At 37.9% G+C, this 18,592-nt stretch overlaps 1 protein-coding gene across 1 annotated transcript in view; it reads left to right on the top strand.

The window, feature by feature from the left end:
- The window catches only part of MAP3K5 (mitogen-activated protein kinase kinase kinase 5), a 101,589-nt gene that overhangs the window by 10,966 nt on the left and 72,031 nt on the right, over window positions 1–18,592 (top strand). The gene's annotated exons all lie outside the window — the stretch shown is intronic.

Raw genomic sequence — 18,592 nt, 5'->3', positions numbered from 1 at the left:
ACCAAGGAAGACTCAGTGATGTACCAGAAGTAAATGAACAGTTGTACCATTGTAGGAATTCATTTATGGTTCTGAAGTGGGCCCCCTCCTGTTTGGGATAAATTTATTCAGTTATCTTGACACAGTAGCAAAGTGCTTCATTTTACTCCACCTTAGAGGCACACCCATAAGATTAAATGCTCCCACTTCCACTGCTCCACCTTCAATACGATTTTTGCAGCTACACATACTTTTTGAAGCTTGATAGTACTGGGAATGTATCTGAAGGGAAACACACTAGATGTATGCCATAATTTTGTGTTTTATTGGTTTATTACTGCCTTCAGTACAATATCTCAGATAAGGTTTCTTGACCTTCCTCCAGGAACCTTATAGCTGATTTCAGTGAAAATAGATTGACTTTAACCTGAATGTATGCATGCTGACTACTGGTTATGCTTTCAATAATGTAGCATGATAATGAAACCAGATTTTTGGTTGTGTGCTGCATCCTGTCTTCACTCACTCCTTGCAGCTTTTGCCATCAATGGAAGTGACATGTGGTGTCTGTTGAGAAGGGCAGAAGCCATTTGCCTCTTGAATGTAACCTTGTCTTCCAGATCAGAGTTGGAAATGAGGTTTTTGCCAGGCAGTTGGTATGAAGAACAGAGAATCCCTCCAAATCTCCTTGGGAGCGGAATTTTGTCAGTTCTGAACATTGTCATCATTCCTGGGTCAAATGCAATTGCAAAAGGCTCAGTGACACCATCCTGATCACTTTTACAATAAGTGAAGTCCTCTGTATTTATGTTCTCTGTTTCCCAGAGATCAGTTTCAATTTTTATTTTCTGCAGAGCTGAACTTCACCATTACTTCTTTTGAAAATAAATATACTTTCAACACATAATCTCTTACAAGGGTTTTCAGTGACCTTGCAAATCATTCAAGTTTCTTTGCACAAACTATTTTCTTTTCCTTATTATGTTGAAACTTATTTTGGGAGGTAAAGTTCCCTGATTAATTCATTCAATATTTGTATATTATTTACATTTCAAGACTGTGAAGGCTCTTAATTTTCACAACTATTTTTATGATTGCATGTTAATTAGAAGAGGAACAGAATTTCTTAAAGAGTTTTTTTTTTTTTGTTGGTTTTTGGTTTGGGTTTGGTTTTTTTGTTTTGTTGGGTTTTTTATTTTTTTGTTTGTTCTTGAGGGATTATGGTATTTCCTAACCCTACATCAGAGTGAACAGAGGTGGTTTTTTTTTTTTCCTTCTTCTCCTTGCTGCCACAGGCCAAGGGCAGCATGTGGGTACCCTGACTTACTACAGCCATAGAAGGCTACCTCCCATGGCTGTGCTTAGTCCAGGTCTGTAGCTGGAGAGAAAGTACTTCATCAACCTCTCAGCCTGAGGAAGGAAGCCCTTTGGCCTCAGCTAGGGCTGGGGACTGACAGTGGACACTTAGTTCTGGACAAGCCCTTCAGGCTGGAGCTATGTGGGCAGTGCTGTCCAGAGCTGAGACTGTGAAGCAGCCCAGCCCAGCTGTGCTAGCAGCTTTTTGCTGGACCAGTCTCACGGTGTATTGCAGAACGCTCTCTGTTGGCAAGAAGTGTCTCAGGCTGGATTTAGCAGCCACTCAAAGAGCTTGTATTGAAGATTTACTCAAATATGCTTATTTCATTGAGGCTTAATAACACCGGAAGTTTGTGGAGGTCATTAAGTATGAAGTGGATTTAACCTGGTTTAAATACTTCAACACATTTGGGTGTATTTCACAATTCTGATGTATGTGGAGAAAGTCTTAAAAATATGTGTTCTAAAAGCATTCCACAAATGCAACAAGAAAATGAGGATTCTTGCCACTAATTCTGTTACCAGAAACCATGATCTCCCTTTTCCAGCTGATGCAAGAAGGCCAAAATGCAATAAAAGCACTGGGAAAATGGACTGAACTACAGCAAGAGCTTTTGCAGCAAGCCCTGCCAAATGGGTGTGAACTGGAAAATTTCCAGTCCGTTTTGTTGCTTAACTGCTTGCATTTTGGTCTCTGTTCTACAGCATCCCAGAAGTGTCTCTTTGAGTGATCAGTGTGTTGACAACCTGATACTTGTCTCTGTATCCTCTTTATTCAAGTACTTTAATAGTAGCTTCAGTTGAAAAATTTCCTGGTAGGCAAACCTTACCAAACCTTAGTGAATTTCAATTTATGCTGTGGCTGGTTGCAAACTGGCAGATGCTTGTCTTCAATATTTAATTCAGTTCGTAAGAAATTATATATTCCTTAGCTATAATGAAATGAAGATATTGATTCACAGACAACCTGAGGTTGTTCAACATGGAGAAGACTTTGGGGAGACCTCATGGCAGGCCTTCAGTACCTTAAAGGGGCTTATAAAAAGGAGGGAGAGGGGCTTTTTATATGGGCAAATAGTGACAGGAAAAGGGTGAATGGTTTTAAACTGAAAAGTTAAAACTGGTTTTTAAACTGAAATAGGGCAGGTTTAGAGTAGATGTTAAGAAATTCTTTGAACAGCAGGTGGTGAAGCCCTGGAACAGATTACCCAAAGGTTGTAGATGCCCCATCCCTGGAAGTGTTCAAGGCCACTTTGGATGGGCCCTGAGGAACCTGATCTAGTGAGTGGCATCCCTGCCCAAGGCAGCAGGGTTGGAATTAGGTGACCTTTGATGTCCCTTCCAACCCAAGCCATTCTATGATTCTGTGATTTAGAGCTACTGCTGTAGTAATGTCAAGTACTTTTGCAGAAAAACTGTCTCAGACTTCTAACACTGAAAGGCCTAGTTGACATGGCACATTTTCAAATAACCTTAATGCCAGTAAATAAATACAAGCAAGATGACAGTTATTGCAATATGCACATCAATATCAGAAAAGAGAATTACCCTCCTGCTAAGAGTATACTGGTGCCTCACTCTAGCTGCAGTGCTAAGTAGGGTAAGACAATCATAAAATCCATTTTTCTGTGCACTTACTCTCATTAAGTAGAACTGCTGGAATAGTTGAGTATATTGTATCCTATGAGATGCAGTCCCACAGCAGCTTAAGTGGAGGAGAAACTGGACTAACATACTTCTTCCTGGTGCTGCTTTCAGTGTTCAGAGAATTACATGATGAAGTAGGTCGTGGAGCTGGCCTGATTGCCAACTCACTCCTTTACTTCCTTCTGGTTAGCTTTCTGTTGAGTAAGTTCTGTGAGCTGAGCAAACATTCCAGAGGACAGACCAAAAGCAGGACTGCAGCAACTTGTGTTGAGATTGTCTAAAGGTGTGGTTTCATGTTATTCTTGATCTTGTCTCCTTGTGGGTTGCCTCATATCCTTTCCTCTTCTGGTCAGAGTGGCTAAGGAATGTATTTCATGCTGCTGTGCCAGCTGTTTGTGCTCTCAGTCTGATGTTTTTCAAATACTTTCAGTTTACAGGAAGGTTTGAAAGCATTCTCTGAGTTTTTCTGTGTATTACAACAAAAACTTGAGGACTTATCATCATCTGAAAGATCAAAGATTCTGCCACCTGAAATTTTGACTACATCTTTGCTAGCAAATGAGGGAAGCACCCAAGATTCATAGGCACTCATGGTTGAAAGGAATGACAAAAGTCGGAGGGTCTGCAAAAGCTTAGGTTATATACTTGCCATGAAAATTGGTATTTTAGTCCATTGTCTCCCAGTATAAGCAACAGTAGTGGGTTTTGAATAAAGGGGCAGAGTGCAAAGGAAGAGAGAGGTGGGTGAAAGAGGAAAAAAGGAAGAGAGATCACCAGTCCTGGCTCCAGCCCTAATCCAGCTGATGGCGTGGCCAAGGTCCAGGGATGCACACGCACCTGGGCTTTGTGGGGGTACCATTTTATAGATATGTTTTCTCTGCCCTGGAGATAAGTTTCTCACTTTCTATGCAAGTTACTTGTCATGCTCAGTCCATTCCTTTAGATCTTTCTGGAAATGGGTCAGAGAGCTTTGGAGATCTTTGGTGATCTTGATCCCCCCTATAGTCCATACCTACTTCTTGACCTCATTCACACATTGTACTGTCTTGTGCTTATCTCCAGGAGCCAGAACAAGGATGCTTGTCCCGGAAAAGTACTGCCCTACCTCTATATGGCCCCCTTCTCCAGCTACATCCTGTTCTTTCTCACAACAATCCTTGGTCGGCCCCACAGTTATCTGGCTATTGGCGTTTGGAGACATACACATTAGTCCCCTTATCTTCTAGGCTTCTACACATGGTAGCAGAGTCCAGTGGCCTATGCTGTTAAGCTGTTATCACTTCTGGCATGTTTTTGGTCTGTGCCAATGAGTAGAGCCTCAGTAGCATTCCCAGTGACCTGTTTGAAGGGAGCAACCTGAGGCTAGGAGAATTTAAGACTGATGTAAACTGCTCCAAGCCACTTGTTCCTGATGCAGAAGTGGGACCTGGGGCATGTTTAATTGGTCAGCATTGCTATACTGGTTTCCTAGTTTAGGTGTAACAAGTGTGCTTCTTAGAAGCTTTGGTTCAGAGCTGAGGAAGTGCAGTTGCAGTGCCATATCTATTCAGGAAGATGGGTTAAAGATATTGCGTTTGTGAATGCACAATTTCAGTAGCTATCTTAGCTTCCAAATTCACAGTCTTTCTTGAGGCCCTTGGACTGAATGAAGGGCAGTGAGTAGCTATTGCAAGTCTTAGGCCTCAGTGTTCACTCAGCAAATAACCTGCTAATATACACTGGTTGTTGAAAAAGAATCTTTCAGATCCACCGTATTAATCCACTAGATTGCAAGTACAGCATTCGTGCATCTTTTCCAGCATAGATCATCAGTTTATTTGTATCTGCAGGAAATGTACAAAATGTCATGACTGAATATGATGTAAAAATTTCACTTTCCATTTTTATACGTTTGATTTTTTCAGTCAAACTCTAATGCATAACTCAGAGAGCACATCTCAGTTTTTTTTTTTTGATAAAATATATAATATTTTCAGTTATTAAGTTCTGCTTAAATGTAACTCCCCTGCAGTTATATTCAAAAGCCTTCAGTGTGGCAAATGAAGAAGGTTGACTGCAAAAGAAACAAAATAAATTTCAGAAGCTTAATTTTTGGCTTATGCTGTGGTAAATTACTTGGTCTATGCTGGCAAAATTGTTTCCTAGAGTTTGTGGTTTAATTTCCTGGCCTTTATATCCAGGTATTTTTGGATAAATCTCTGCAGAAGAGTGGTTATTCTGCTAAAAATGAATGTGTGAGTAGGTGGTGGCTGTTGTCACTTCTTTTTTTTTCTCCAATGTCTCAAGTGTTTCTTCATCCTAAATATTATTTTTTCTCTTGTATAGAAGATGAAGAGCCTGAAGCATGAGAATTTAAATGTTTGTATGATAAAATGAAACTGAGCTAGGTTTCCTACCAATTGTGTGGGTTATTTAATTTGTGTAAAGCTGAATATCTATTTTGATGGCAATTATTCAGATTTACATCTGTGTAGCTTTCCTGTTCACATCAATACTTGCTGTAGGAAAAAAAAATCTGTTTCTAGTATAAATTACTGTTATCTTTACCATTTCAGCACTGCAGGTTGAATGGAGGTTGAAGCCTGTGTTGAATATTGCAGTGAGATCATGTCTACTGAGTTGTTTTATTTAATTGGTACTAGAACACTTGGAATACTAACTGAATTCCAGAAGTTACTTGGAATGAAAACGTTTTTACCTGTACATAGAGTACAGAAAGAAGTAGATTAGATTAGATTAGATTAGATTAGATTAGATTAAGCAAATCACCAGTTTCATATGCAAATGGTAATTCTTGCCACTTTGGCTCAATTAACCTATGCCAGTCATCAAGCTTTCTCTTGCTCCACTGATTTAGACACTTAGAATTGATGAATTCATAAAGTTCTTCTAGTATCATTTCCTTGGTTCAGTTGTGGGCTAGCTAGCATGAGGTTTTGCTGCCTACTGTGATTTAAAAAGTATAGGTAATGGATTAGTTTGTAGACTATTTTCTCAAGTAAAATGTTTGCTTTTGTTTCAGTTTTGTAGTCCTTGTTCTTACTCAAAAATAAGATGCAATGCAAGACAGTTAAAAGCTCATTTGTAGTGCTAGTTCTGCTTCAAAAGTGCTGCTGATACAATATATTTTTTTTCTGTACATGAAGTTCAGCATTGTCCTAGCTTGGTGAATGTCCATATGTAAATACTTCAGAATTGAATTCAACATTTACAGTGCTCCAAGTGCTTTATCTTGAAGTCTTTTATCTTGCTTCTGCCAGCTCTTATGCTGGCTGTTCCCCTTCATGGGTAATGTACTTAAGGATTTCATCCATCCAGGCTAAAGCACTTTATGGAGGGAACAGATAGCCATCTCATCATTTTAAGGAGAATAAAACCAAAAGGATGGAGAGTAAATGACTTGCTTGAGGTTTGGCAGTAGCTAAAGGTGAGGAGAGAACTCAGCTTTCCTGAGTTTGTGAGCTGCTGGCTAGATCAGATGTGCTGCCATTATGATCACTGGTGATTTAGATATGACTAATTTCTGTTAAGAAGACAAGAACCTCTATGATAGTTAACATAAAATCTGAAATTTGAAACACTCTTACACAGTGGTTGGATATTAAACTGTACTGCAGTAATTCTAAATTAGTGCCATAGCCATATAAAAGTAGTTTTTTGGTACTTGAATCATATGCAGAGATGGGCTGCCTTTGGAAGTAAAGTTTGAGCATCTTGTATTAATACAGAGAGTGACAAGCAGCAATAATCCAAGGCTGTTCTTTTTGCTGTAAAACTGAATTGAATGAGAATGGAATCATAGCTGTCACAGACCACCTGGAGTTACCATTGACATAGGAAAACGCTTATCAGATCCGTTTAATCTCGTTTTGCAACAATTAGCAGCAATCGTGTCAAGCGTTAAAGAATTCTACTCAGATGAGTCATTTCCGTTTTCTGTTGAGGGATGCAATAGTGCAGTTATTTGTGAGGCTGGGCAGTCTATGCTGCCTTAGAGGTGGTGGTGTGAGCCGTCCTATTTTCTGTATTAATTTGCAAATTAGTGGTTGCTTCTCAGGAATTTTGAGTGTGATTTTTCCAGTAACTTAAATACCAAGTTACTACTTACATGCACACGTGTGGTTATTTTGGTAGAAAACTAGTGTGGGAGGTTTTGTCCTCCTTAAGAATAATTTGTGTATCACCTCATCTCCCCTTCCTTATTGATACTTTCACTGTTACTGAGTCTTGAAAGGCGAGGGGTAGCTCTGTGATCTGTGCTCCAGTAAGCTAAAGCAAAAAGTCATAGCTCAAATTGTGAAATTAATTTCAAGCTTGGTCTGTGCAACAGGGAGATGAGCTTAAGCTAAATAAAGCAGGCTGGATGGATCTGTGTCTGTCTGAACTTTTATCCTAGACTTGTGTAATTGCTGACCTTGGGAAGTAGTGAAAGATGAAATTTACTAAACGACAGCCGTTCCACACTTGTACTTGACAACAATACTGTAATCTTGTAGCTTGTATGTCTGGAACTGTAGACAAGGCTGCAACTTTGCTTCTTTCTGCTGGAGATAAACTCCTTGACCTTGTTATCTTCTTACAGGGTCCTTTGAATTTTTATAAGTATTTTAGGCTTTTGTGTTACAGGGCAAGATTACCTAATCTGTGCTCTGGAGTGCTTTGCAAAGGAGGACATTGATTCCAGCTCTATCTTTTGTGATTTGTTGCAATAGAAGAAAATTATTGTGCCATGTACCGTGTTAGTGACATATGTCTAGCTTGATGGAGGGTTGCTTTTTTTAATTTCTGATTACTCCAAACTATAGTCTCGTCTTTAAATTTAAGACTTTATTTTCTGTGTGAAGTTGATACTTTTTTGCAGTGTTTTTGGTGGAGCCCCGGGATCTTTCAAACTAGGTTTAATCAGGTGTGTTTTGTTTACGCTGCACTTCACCTGTGTTGACTGAAGTAAATTGATCTGTGTGGTTGAGTGCTGTGTGTGGGTTTTTTCTGCTAAATTGCAAGGAAGGCTGCGTGCAAATGTTGTACTTGTGACTTAGAGATCACTAAGGTCTGACCAAGCCCCTGCTTTCAAATCGTGTTTGATTTGAGAAGCCTTAGTAGTAGTGTTACGTGGGACAAGCGGCTTAACTGTAATTCTACAGCTTGCTTTGTTGAAGGAAAGTGAGGGTGGTTTCTTTTTTTGCTTTCTTTTTGGTTTTTTTTTTTGTTTTTTAAAGGAAGAGCTGGAAATGGATAAGGTATACGAGGTATGGAAGCAGATACTGATATGTCTTTATGTTTTTTCAAGGATTTCTCTGAAATAGAACATAAATAGACCTTGTAAGGTGCAGATGAGTAGGAAAAGTAGACGTAATATTTTTAATTTAAACAACAAATACTTAGGACATTGCAAATAGACAATAAATAATAATAAATTAATGTGCTAGCAATGATAAATTCATTGCTGTGCTCGTAGGGAAGGAATATGCATTGCTTCCCAGAAATCTATAAGCAAGGAAACAATTGATAAACTATTGCTTATACAGGTTTATTTTGGGAAATATTGGTCAGTGCAGTCACTAGGCTAATTTTCAAATCAAATTAATAGACAGAGACACACAATAACTAAATGCTGCAGGGTATGCTTATTTTTTAATCTGTTAGGGTGTATAACAGGTTAGAGCTATGGTGAATGAATTACTGGAAACCTCATAGGAGTAATAAATAAATTTGTCAGCAGTCACATTGAAAGAAAGAAAGGAAGGAAAAACTAGAAGAGGTATTTGCTGTATAACTGTGATGTGCTATACCTTTACCATGTGCATCTCTGCTCATCACATTTGAAAAACTGAATTTGGGTCTTGGTGAAAGACAGAGACAAGGGAAAAACCAGATTATCAGAATCATTCATGGAATTGTTTCCATGCAGATAGAGACTGACTAGATAGGGTCTTTTCAGAAAAAAAAAAACAGAAAAAAAAAAACAAAAAACAAAAAACAAAAAAAAAAACAAACAAACAAAAAAAAAAACAACAAAAAACAAAGGGAAAGGTGGTGTACTGTAAAATCAGGAATGGGAAGGAAAGATTTATTAAGGAGTAATGACTCATTTTTAATTTTTGACTTTCTAACTCTTATCTGTAAGCAGCTTCAGAAGAAGCTAAAAGAAGCACTTTTCCATAAAAGGACATAGTTAAATAGTCTTCAAAAGGACTAACATTCCTGAGGGATGGGTTTGCTAAGACCTGTTATATATTGTGTACACATGAAATGACTTGGAAACTCTTCAGACTGTTGAATTTCCAGATGCTTTAGAATGTACCATGTGGTTCTGCAGTTGTTTTTTCTTTTCCTTTTTGCCAAGATTTGTGCACTTATTAAGAGATGATGGTGTTTTTTATCAGAAAACATGGCATGTGAAATTCCAAAGCCTTCAGGCAGTTAGTTTTCTCAAAGCCTTACTGTTCATGGAAAAACATTGGACACTAGTGAAGATGCTACAAGGTAGAGATTTTTGTGGAGAGGGTGGTGAGAACCAGGAGTGGTAGGCATATTTTTTGATTATTATGAAATTTGGGGTCTAAAATTCTCAAATGTTGTATTTTTTATGAGAAATATGGGGTTTTTTTTAGAATGGAAATATTTCCCTGACTAAATAAAGACATTTAACAAATGTGTTTGTTTACATATCTTAGAAAAATTCTGCTTCCAAATTTTCAGAGGCTTAGGAAGATTCCCATTTTTTACAGGCATTCCAGATGCTATTCATCATAATCTTGAAGTGCTTTATTTTTCAGTCTGTACTTGCTGCTTCTAAGTTTAAACCATTATTGGTATCACTGGATTGGAAAACATTACTCTCATGACTTGAAAATAATATTATACATCTTTGTATTAGAAACACTTCCAGGATCTTTTCAGTGGCTTAATGGATGTGGCTCTGGCCTTCTTGAGAAGGGTCTACAGTCTGTCTTAGACATTTAGCTCCTCTTGGTCCAGGCCACATTTCTACTACAACCTGTGTAAAAATGAGCAAGATGTCTTCTTCTTAACAAGAAATTGACAGGATTAGCTAAAAAGAGGAAGAGCTTTCAGATGGCATAAAGACATCCTAAGGAAAATTCCTTCCAGAGAATGTGTGCTGTTTATTAACAGAAATTTTAAAGTAATCCACAGCAGGTGACATTGCTAAGAAGATGAAGAAACGGAATTATGCCCTTTGGATGGAGAACTTTTGTTCAGATGAGTAAACAAGTTAAAAATGTGTAAAAAGGCATGTAAGCCTTAGTAAGATAGTTTCCAAAAGTGTTTGAGTAATATTTGCTGAAGACTGCTATTTTTTTGGTGCATGACTTCTGACTTTATTTGATGTTGGCAGCATTGTAGTGAGAGATTATATTGACATTACATTAGGGTAGATGGGTTAAAAATATAAATAAAGAACACATTATTTAGAGTCATGGGTAAAATCTGGCAGTAGGGAGGAGTTGAATGGCTTTTTTGTAGAAGGAAATCACACTCTTCTTATGAGCCTGTACTTAAGGGTAATCCATTTAAGACAGTATATTGAGATGTCAAAAAGCTTTTGATGGGATTCTTTAGCAAATACTCTTAAAGGGATAAAATGTCTGGAGATGACATCCTTATAACCTTTAAGTGGACTCTTAAAGGAAAGGAACAGAAGATAAGTTTTGCAATGAAGCAAGGTTGCCTGTAGAACACCAGGCTGTTAAAAGTATTGTTCTGTACTTTCTTGTTTTGACTTGGGCTTTTCAGAAGTTTCACAGCTGATCTAAAAATGTTTTTCTGGTGCAGGCTTGTCAAAACTTTAGAGAATAGGCAGTAAAGAATTGTAGAAGGTTTTATGATACCAAGGATATGAGCAGCTAAAGGACAGCTGAAGTTCAGTGATAGTGAATGCAAAGTAACATACATGAAGAAAAGCAGCTCTAATTGTTCACATATTATTGAGCACTAAATTAGTTGTTGATATTCAGCTTTTTAGGTAGCTCAACATTTACATTTACTGTAAATGTGTGTGGATTGTTTAAAAAAGTTCAGTCTTTACTTGCACCATTCTTAACCATCTGTGCCACATTGCCTACTGGCTTCTGGCAGAGAAGAAATACTGAGTTAAACAGAGTTTTGATCTGATCCCTCCAGATGCTGCAATGAAACCCAGACTTTGTTTTCGAAGCTTGTTGGGGGATCTGCCCAGTCATTTTTGTCACAGTGAGCTGAGCAAAGAAACAAAATATATAACTGTGTTATAAGTGAAAATAGTTAGACTTTAGGAAAAAAACCCCAAACTGGAAGACTTCTTAGGTGGAGAAAACTTGAGGTCATTTAGTCAGAAATAAACAGAACAGGAAAGACAGAAATAAAAAGAACTTTTGATCAGCTTTCTCTCCTTCCCATCCTGTCCTCGAGGTGGATTGTTGTTTCTTTCCTTGGCTTTAATGTCCTCTGCAACTTTTGAGTTGTAGCAAACTCTACAGTTCACATAGACTTTTGGAAAACTTTCCACCACCCATGAGACCTAGCTGTTTGGTTTTCATAGGACTCTCCTTTCTTCCTGAACTTTTCTGTTGGCACACCTGTGTTCTTACAAGTTCTTTCTTCTTGGGTAGGCCCTGTCACTTCTCCAGAGAATAAATAATCACTCTTTCATCTTGCATCTCAAAGACACATAACATGGGAACATAAACCAAAATAATCACACAAATACCATCACATCCCCCCTCGCCTGCGTCCCCCCCCCCCCCCAATCTCTATCTATCTAGGGGTTTGCCTGCTTAAGATCCTGCCCAGGCCAAAGGAGTGTTTGGTCTTCTTTGAAAAAAAAAAAAAATGCAATGATGAAGATCTTCTGAACAAAACTTCTCAATGTAGAAGTACTGGTTTGCTACAGCCTGCCTTGTTTTCATTGACTGCTTCTGCTGTTGTGTGTGTGGATTGCTTAAATAGTGTTTGGTACAGATCCTAACTCTAGCCCTGTAATGTGCTCCAGCATTCAGCTGAGCTTCAGTAGTTACCCCATTGTGATCTGAGTATTTTTTCTGACTCAAAGTTCAGCGTTAAGGTAGTCTTTAGTATTTGGTTTTATTGGTACTAAGGAACCTGTTTCACTAGGATTGATACAGATGCACTGAGTCTGAGCATATTGAGGTTATTTTTGAATAAATGGCTCTTTGTTTGCTTGTCATCTTTTATTCCTGTCTGATCGTGAGTTCCTCCCACATGCATTAAGCTGAGAGTGTTTTTTTTTTTTTTTTTAATTGTTGGGGGTTGGAATCATGTGATAACATTATAATCCTTTTTGGGCCAGGAGAGAGTGGATTTTTTGAAACTCAAGCTTTCTTCTGTTTTCTTTTTCTTCATCAGAAAGCCTTTCTATATTATTTCAGTTGTCTTCAGATCATTGATGCAGTAATTTAGGTTTTGATGTGTAGTTTGATGTGTTAATTCCTATACAACCCTTTATTGTTTGTCATCTCTATCTTTTTGTCTCATTTCTTTTCTAACAGCTGTTACAACTTTCTTTTTGTTACCAGTTCGTTGCCAGCTTCTGCTGTTTTATTTTGGTAATTGCCTTCAGCTTATCTCTCATCAGTTTTTGATTACAGAAGCAAGAGGTTCTTTTCCCTTCACATATTTGAAGCATAGTGCAGACAAAAAGGCCAGAGTTTCACTTGGAGGATCTTGGTCTTGAATACTGTTGTTGCAACAAGAAAAGTAACTTGTTTTTTTCTCCTCCTTTCTTGGTTGGTCTGCTTGGTGAAGTATTACATTTGATTTTGTGAGAATGATCTGATTCAGTTAGCTACAAAAGTTGGCAGGAACCAATTTGCACAAGTGTTACTAAAGAGCACCTCGCTGTATTTGTGGGACAGGGTGCAAGTTTTGTAACACTCCTGTGTGACAGCAGATCACTGTCAATCAGTTAAACATTTGTGGGGATTCTCCAGGACATCTGGATTTGTAGATTATGAACTTTTTTGTGATTTCCAGTTTAAGTGTATCCAGGGATTACTTTTATTTGTTCTTGCACATTGTCAGCCTTTAACTTAAGTAGTTCTTCTCTCTTACCTTAACTAGAAAGAAATCAACAATTTTTAATGATTTAAAAGGAGAAAAGATTGCTTTTACATGATTAGCTAGTTTTTTTTTTGTTAATGAGCCGACTCCTAGAGACCTAAATTGAGTCACCTACTCAAGTTAGAATCTGTCAGTATGGCTATAGATGCCTAATGTAATGAGGTAGTATATGTATATATATGTGTATATGTCTTTGTGTATATGTATTTTTATTTATTTTCTGTGTTATTCCTTAAGGAACTCTTCTTCCTGTGATGTTATATATGGGATTCTTGAACAAGTGGATGTTGCATCCATGTTTATATGGAGGATTAAAATTTACCTACTCCCTGGAACAATATGTGACTCTTAAGCAGGACTAATTAGGTACTCAGCTGCATCCTTGCAGATGTTGTGGTGTCTGGTGCCTTCTTTGTATAGGACCTAGTCATTGTGTGGGTGGAAAGTGAGATCATCTAACTGATCCAGGAGTCAGCTGATCCTGCACACTCACCCCACCCCTCCAAGCCAACAGAGAGACTGAGTTGTCTCACTGGGTATTGACCACACTAGGTCGGATACAAATGTGGAAGAGGTTCAGAACCACCCCCAACAGTAAAAGCTGTTTATTGAGTTTATCTGAAGGGAAATCATACCTTTTTGCTTATAAGTCTAGGTGTAGGTGAATTTCACTTTGAAATTCAAGAGCAGCTCAACTCAGTTTAGCTGTTCAAGGAACAGTGGGCTTTTAATACCAACATGAGGCCAAAATTGTACTATTGTATCCAAAGGTAACTTGGTGCTTTTTGGGCAAGTATTAAGTGCTCTAATTATTTGTAGCTCAACTTGGCGTTATGCAGCATCTGGAAAGGGACCACCCACCAGACAGCTGGGTTTGTGTTGTAGCTTCTGGGAATTTGTGCTCAGAAACTCCCTTTTGAGTAGGTTGTAGGCTCTGGTACATACTTCATTGATGATGGATCTCTGCTTCCATTGCATAAAAATGAGACTGCTCAAGACAGGATTACTATTAGATTCCTAAGTCATAGTGCATTTAACTAGATAAGAACTAGCCCATGCCCATCACATGTTTTTGTCTTGGTGCTCTTAAGCCTACTTTGTGCGTAAGTTCAACCCTCTAGAGATACTCTGCTTTTCCTCTAGTATATGGCACACTTAACTTGCCTGTGCCATCACTGCCTGCTTTTCCTTCCCCATATTCAAGCCTCAGACACCCTTACAAAATTGTGGTTGGTTTTGTTTGTTTGTTTGTGTTTGGGTTTTGTTTGTTTGTGTTTGTTTTTTTATTTATTTTTTTATATATTTTTTTTGTTTTGTTTTGTTTTTTGTTTTTTGTTTAGCCTCTCCCAACAGACTGGCTTGACTGGACTGGTTTCCTGGGAGGTCAGCCATTCATCTGTGTTTGGGTGTTCTCACCTCAGTGGCTCCCATCAATTGTTTCCGGTCTTGGAGCCATATGAGACACTCTTGACAGGAAATGTCTGGTTCCAGTGCTGTTGACAAGTCAGTGGCACTGTGGTTTGCACAGCTGAACCAGAAACACCAATCTGTACCAATGTGTTGGGATTGCCAAAGCAGGCACAGACATCTTCCTAAAAAGGAAGATGTCTGTGCCAAGCACAGAGAATCATAAAGAAGTTGAAATAGATAAGGATATTCCTTGCTTGTTTCTGAAAGTTTGCCCAATAGTGTTGTCATGTCATCGTTCTAAGGCTGAATGGATAGCTGCTACTGCAGAATGAAATAAGTTTGGTGTTCAGACTCGCACTGAAATAAATTTTGCCCTCCTTTCTTTTCTTCTATATCTCTGTCAGAATGATATCTTACTCTTTTAGCCCTCAAGTGGAAAAGAGCAAAAAATCCTGGTCTCAGAAGTTGCCGTTATCATCTTTCCTGTTCCCCTGATTGATTGTGGGACAGTGAATGTAAGGCAATAGTCATGTGTTTAATACCAATTAATCAGAAGATAATAGCAAACATAAACATTCATTAGTTGTATAGCTGCTCTGTTTGTATTCACTGCTTTTCCTGGCAGTACTGTAGTAAGCTGGTAGTATCAAAAAGTAGGGTGTACGTGTAAGATATCTCAGAGCACTTGTTTAAATATTCTTCTTTGTCCTGTTACATTTAAAACAATGAGTAGGAGATGAACTCTGACCACTGCATTTCATTTATCACTTTCTTGGTGACTAAAGGCATGGCTAATAGCCAAAAGCAAAGGGCTCTGTATCCACTAATGGACACTTACCCTTTTTTAGCCATATTAATGTGTATGCTCTGGAGTTTTTACCGTTTCTTAAGACAAGTTAATTAGGAGAGACTTTACATGTAAGGTTCTCAGTCTTTGCACAGATAGCTTAAAGAGAACTAAGTGGATTTACATCACAGTTAGGAACGATTTGTAAGATAGATTTAATCTATGCCAAACTTCACAGAGATGTGTACTTTTCCAGTGCTTCTCAGGCAAAAAGGGTCAAGTGAGTTGCCTCCAATTCCAACTCATGAATCTGGTTTCCCAGGGTAATAAGAAGCCAGTTACTAGTGCAGTGATATTTTGTTCTCTTAAATGCATGATAGTGCGTTTCAAGTTGTTGTTGGTGTAGATGTTAGTTAGCCTAATAACAGGCTAGATTTTGATTGCTTAGTAGTTGTTGGTGTGTCTGCAGCTCAGTGTGTGGTTATTCAGCTAACGTGTAGACAGGCAGCCTCATTAGAGGCAGTTTGGCTGCTGTCAACAGGCAGACAGAGCTTGGGGTGATTTAGGGCATGGACACTGAACTGCCTGCTGCTGGATTTATGCTGGTTTTGCTGCCTAGGCCAGAGTGAACGGAGCTCTAGTCTTAGGTTTATGATACACTTGTCTTATCTATTTAGGCAGGCCAACTTTTTAAGGAGATGGGAGAGAAGGTAGTGATTAGACTTTATTGTTCATAAACTATTAAGAGACAATAATTTACTTCAAGACCTATTGTAAGACTTTCTAGCTGTAATGTGAAAAATGACTAGAAAAGGTAAAGACAGTTCTATACCTGTTTTCTTTAGTATCAGCAATCTGTCACCAGGTCTACTTTCATGAGATATAATAAATTTTATCCCTTACTTTGGACTTGGGTACAAAATTAAATTTCACATTCTTGCAGCCTGTGAGGTTGCAAAAATTGCAGTTCTTGCATTTTCTGTCTTTTCTTCCTGTTTTATGCAGTGTGCTTCCATACCCACCCTACTCATTTGTCTGTTGGAGCCTGAACAGACTTTGTTTGCTGCAACATTGAAGGTGTGCAAGAGCATTTGAAGTGAATTGACATCAGTGAACTGATGTTCCTGGTCTTCAGAGTGCTTCATCCTGAGGTCTCAGGTGTTGAGAGAGCTCTACTCTGATTCCTGTGCTTGATCAGGCTTTTACTTGCCTTGAAACTCAAACCACAGGTGTTTTGGTAAGGGGGTAGTTCCAGTGTAACTGCAGAGCTGATTCCTCCACCTTTGTTGAAATACAATTTTGCCACTTATGAAAGTGTGTTCTCCAGTGAGAACACTGGAAACTTATCTTCTATGGCATCAGAATGTTTGATTGATGTCATCTTGGGGAAATGAGAATGAGAACCTGATAAAGAGGATTATGGCCATTTATATGTTGATGACCAAACAGTTATTTTGGGCTTAGCTAAATCCTGGCTCTTTCAAACTAGTGAGAATTTTGATGTCTGTGTGTGTACCTTTACTTAGACTTGTCTTGAAAACCATCAGTCCTGCTAATCTTTGCTAAACTTCTAATAATATTTAAAGTAACTGAATACAGTGTTTGGCTGTTTTGTAGTGCACTTGATGGTACATTTCTGGTGCTTTGTAGGAACCATTACCACTCCTGTTTCTGTGGTGGGTTTTTTATCTTTTTTTCTTTTTCTCCCAAATGAGTTGCATAGTATTTGACTTCTGCACTTCTGTCAAGTTCATTGATCCCTCCTTTTCTCAGAGAAGTTATCTTCTGATGTTATGAAAGAAGATAGTCAAAAATAGGTCTGTCAGAGGAGCTGGTTTAGGATATATGTTTTTTTATTTGGATAGACATCTGATCTCAGAAAGTGCATATACCTTTTCTGGCTTGTTGGAATTGCAGGTAAGATTTGGGTTGTTCCCCTTGGAAATTGCAATACCAGCCCTGAGGCCTAACCTGAACTTGAGAAATCTGATCTCTTTGTTGTGAGTGACGTCTTCATCTTAAAATACATAACTGCTAAAATGAGCAGGAAAACTTAACAAAAGATGGACCTATTCTAAGGAAGGCACTGCTGTATCTATCAAATGGGATTATCCAGAAGAATTTCACAGAAGTCTTGACATGTCCTTTCTTCTTTAGTTACATAAGAAATACAAGTGTCACAAAAAAGTTTATACCAGTACTTCAGTGTAATTTTTCATGCAGATGTTTCTTTACTGATGGTCCTTCCCTCCTCTCTGTAAGCAACTCAAGGTTTTTGTATGTTTTGGGTTATTTTATTTTATTTTATTTTATTTTATTTTATTTTATTTTATTTTATTTTATTTTATTTTATTTTATTTTATCTTTACTATGATAGGGATGGTACAGGGCCCAAGAATGTGGTCCTGTGTCAGACTCTGTTCAATGTATTTGGCCAGCTTGACAGCAATATATATATAGACACATAATATTTTTTGAGTTTCTCTTTCCTTCTTCATGATCTTAGGAACTTGCCATTTTAACACAGGATTTCTCAAGTGTTTTTTTGTAATTTAGCTTTGATCAGGCTCCATCTAAAGTAATATTTCTCTTTTAATCTTAATTTTGCAACTCTAGTGAGAGCACATTATCTTGCAGGATTGCAGAATTAAGTCATGGCACATTGTGCAAATTTTCCTTCTGCTTGACACTAATAGATATGTACCATAAATTTGGAGTTTCTCAAGGTTAGACTTCTATGTGAGTAAGAGCAGCTAAAAATATAACTTGCATTGTGGCAAGTTTCAGAAGAAAATAAACAGACTCTAATCTCACCCAAAATGGAGTAGCAATATTGTCATTTTTGTTTGGCTTTTGTGATGCTTCACTTTCCTAAAATTAATGAAAGTGAGTATATGTGTAGTCTTAGCAGTGCACTGACTTTTTTAATTCAATAAAATTTGATGGCATCCATACTGCAAATATTTATGTGGAATTGGACAGAGGGAGATGCTTAGAACACAAGTTATGAATCTTAGAATTTTAGAAAACATAGTTTAATATTAGGTTTTTTAGTGTGAAAAGATATCTTTTTTTATATCACATTAGTCTCCTCTCTTTTAACTTTGTTTCTTGAAGAGCCTAGGCTTGTATAGGCAAAGTTTGTTCTTTCCCCTATGTATATCTCTTCTTCCTTCAGGTTTTTAATAATTTATAAGCCTGTAGGCCAGTTACTGAAGCACATTGCTGAAGAGTAGATGTCTCAAAGGAAATTCCTTTTCAACAAGCTGGAGAGACACCGCTTCCCCAGTTAAGAGTGTGACCAGAAGGCTGATCTTTTATTGAATATCTTCA

This window comes from Vidua macroura, chromosome 3 (genome assembly GCF_024509145.1).
Source record: "Vidua macroura isolate BioBank_ID:100142 chromosome 3, ASM2450914v1, whole genome shotgun sequence".
NCBI classification, from domain to species: domain Eukaryota; kingdom Metazoa; phylum Chordata; class Aves; order Passeriformes; family Viduidae; genus Vidua; species Vidua macroura.
The sequence above is the reverse complement of the archived record's forward strand: the minus strand, read 5'-3'. Positions and strand labels throughout refer to the sequence as shown.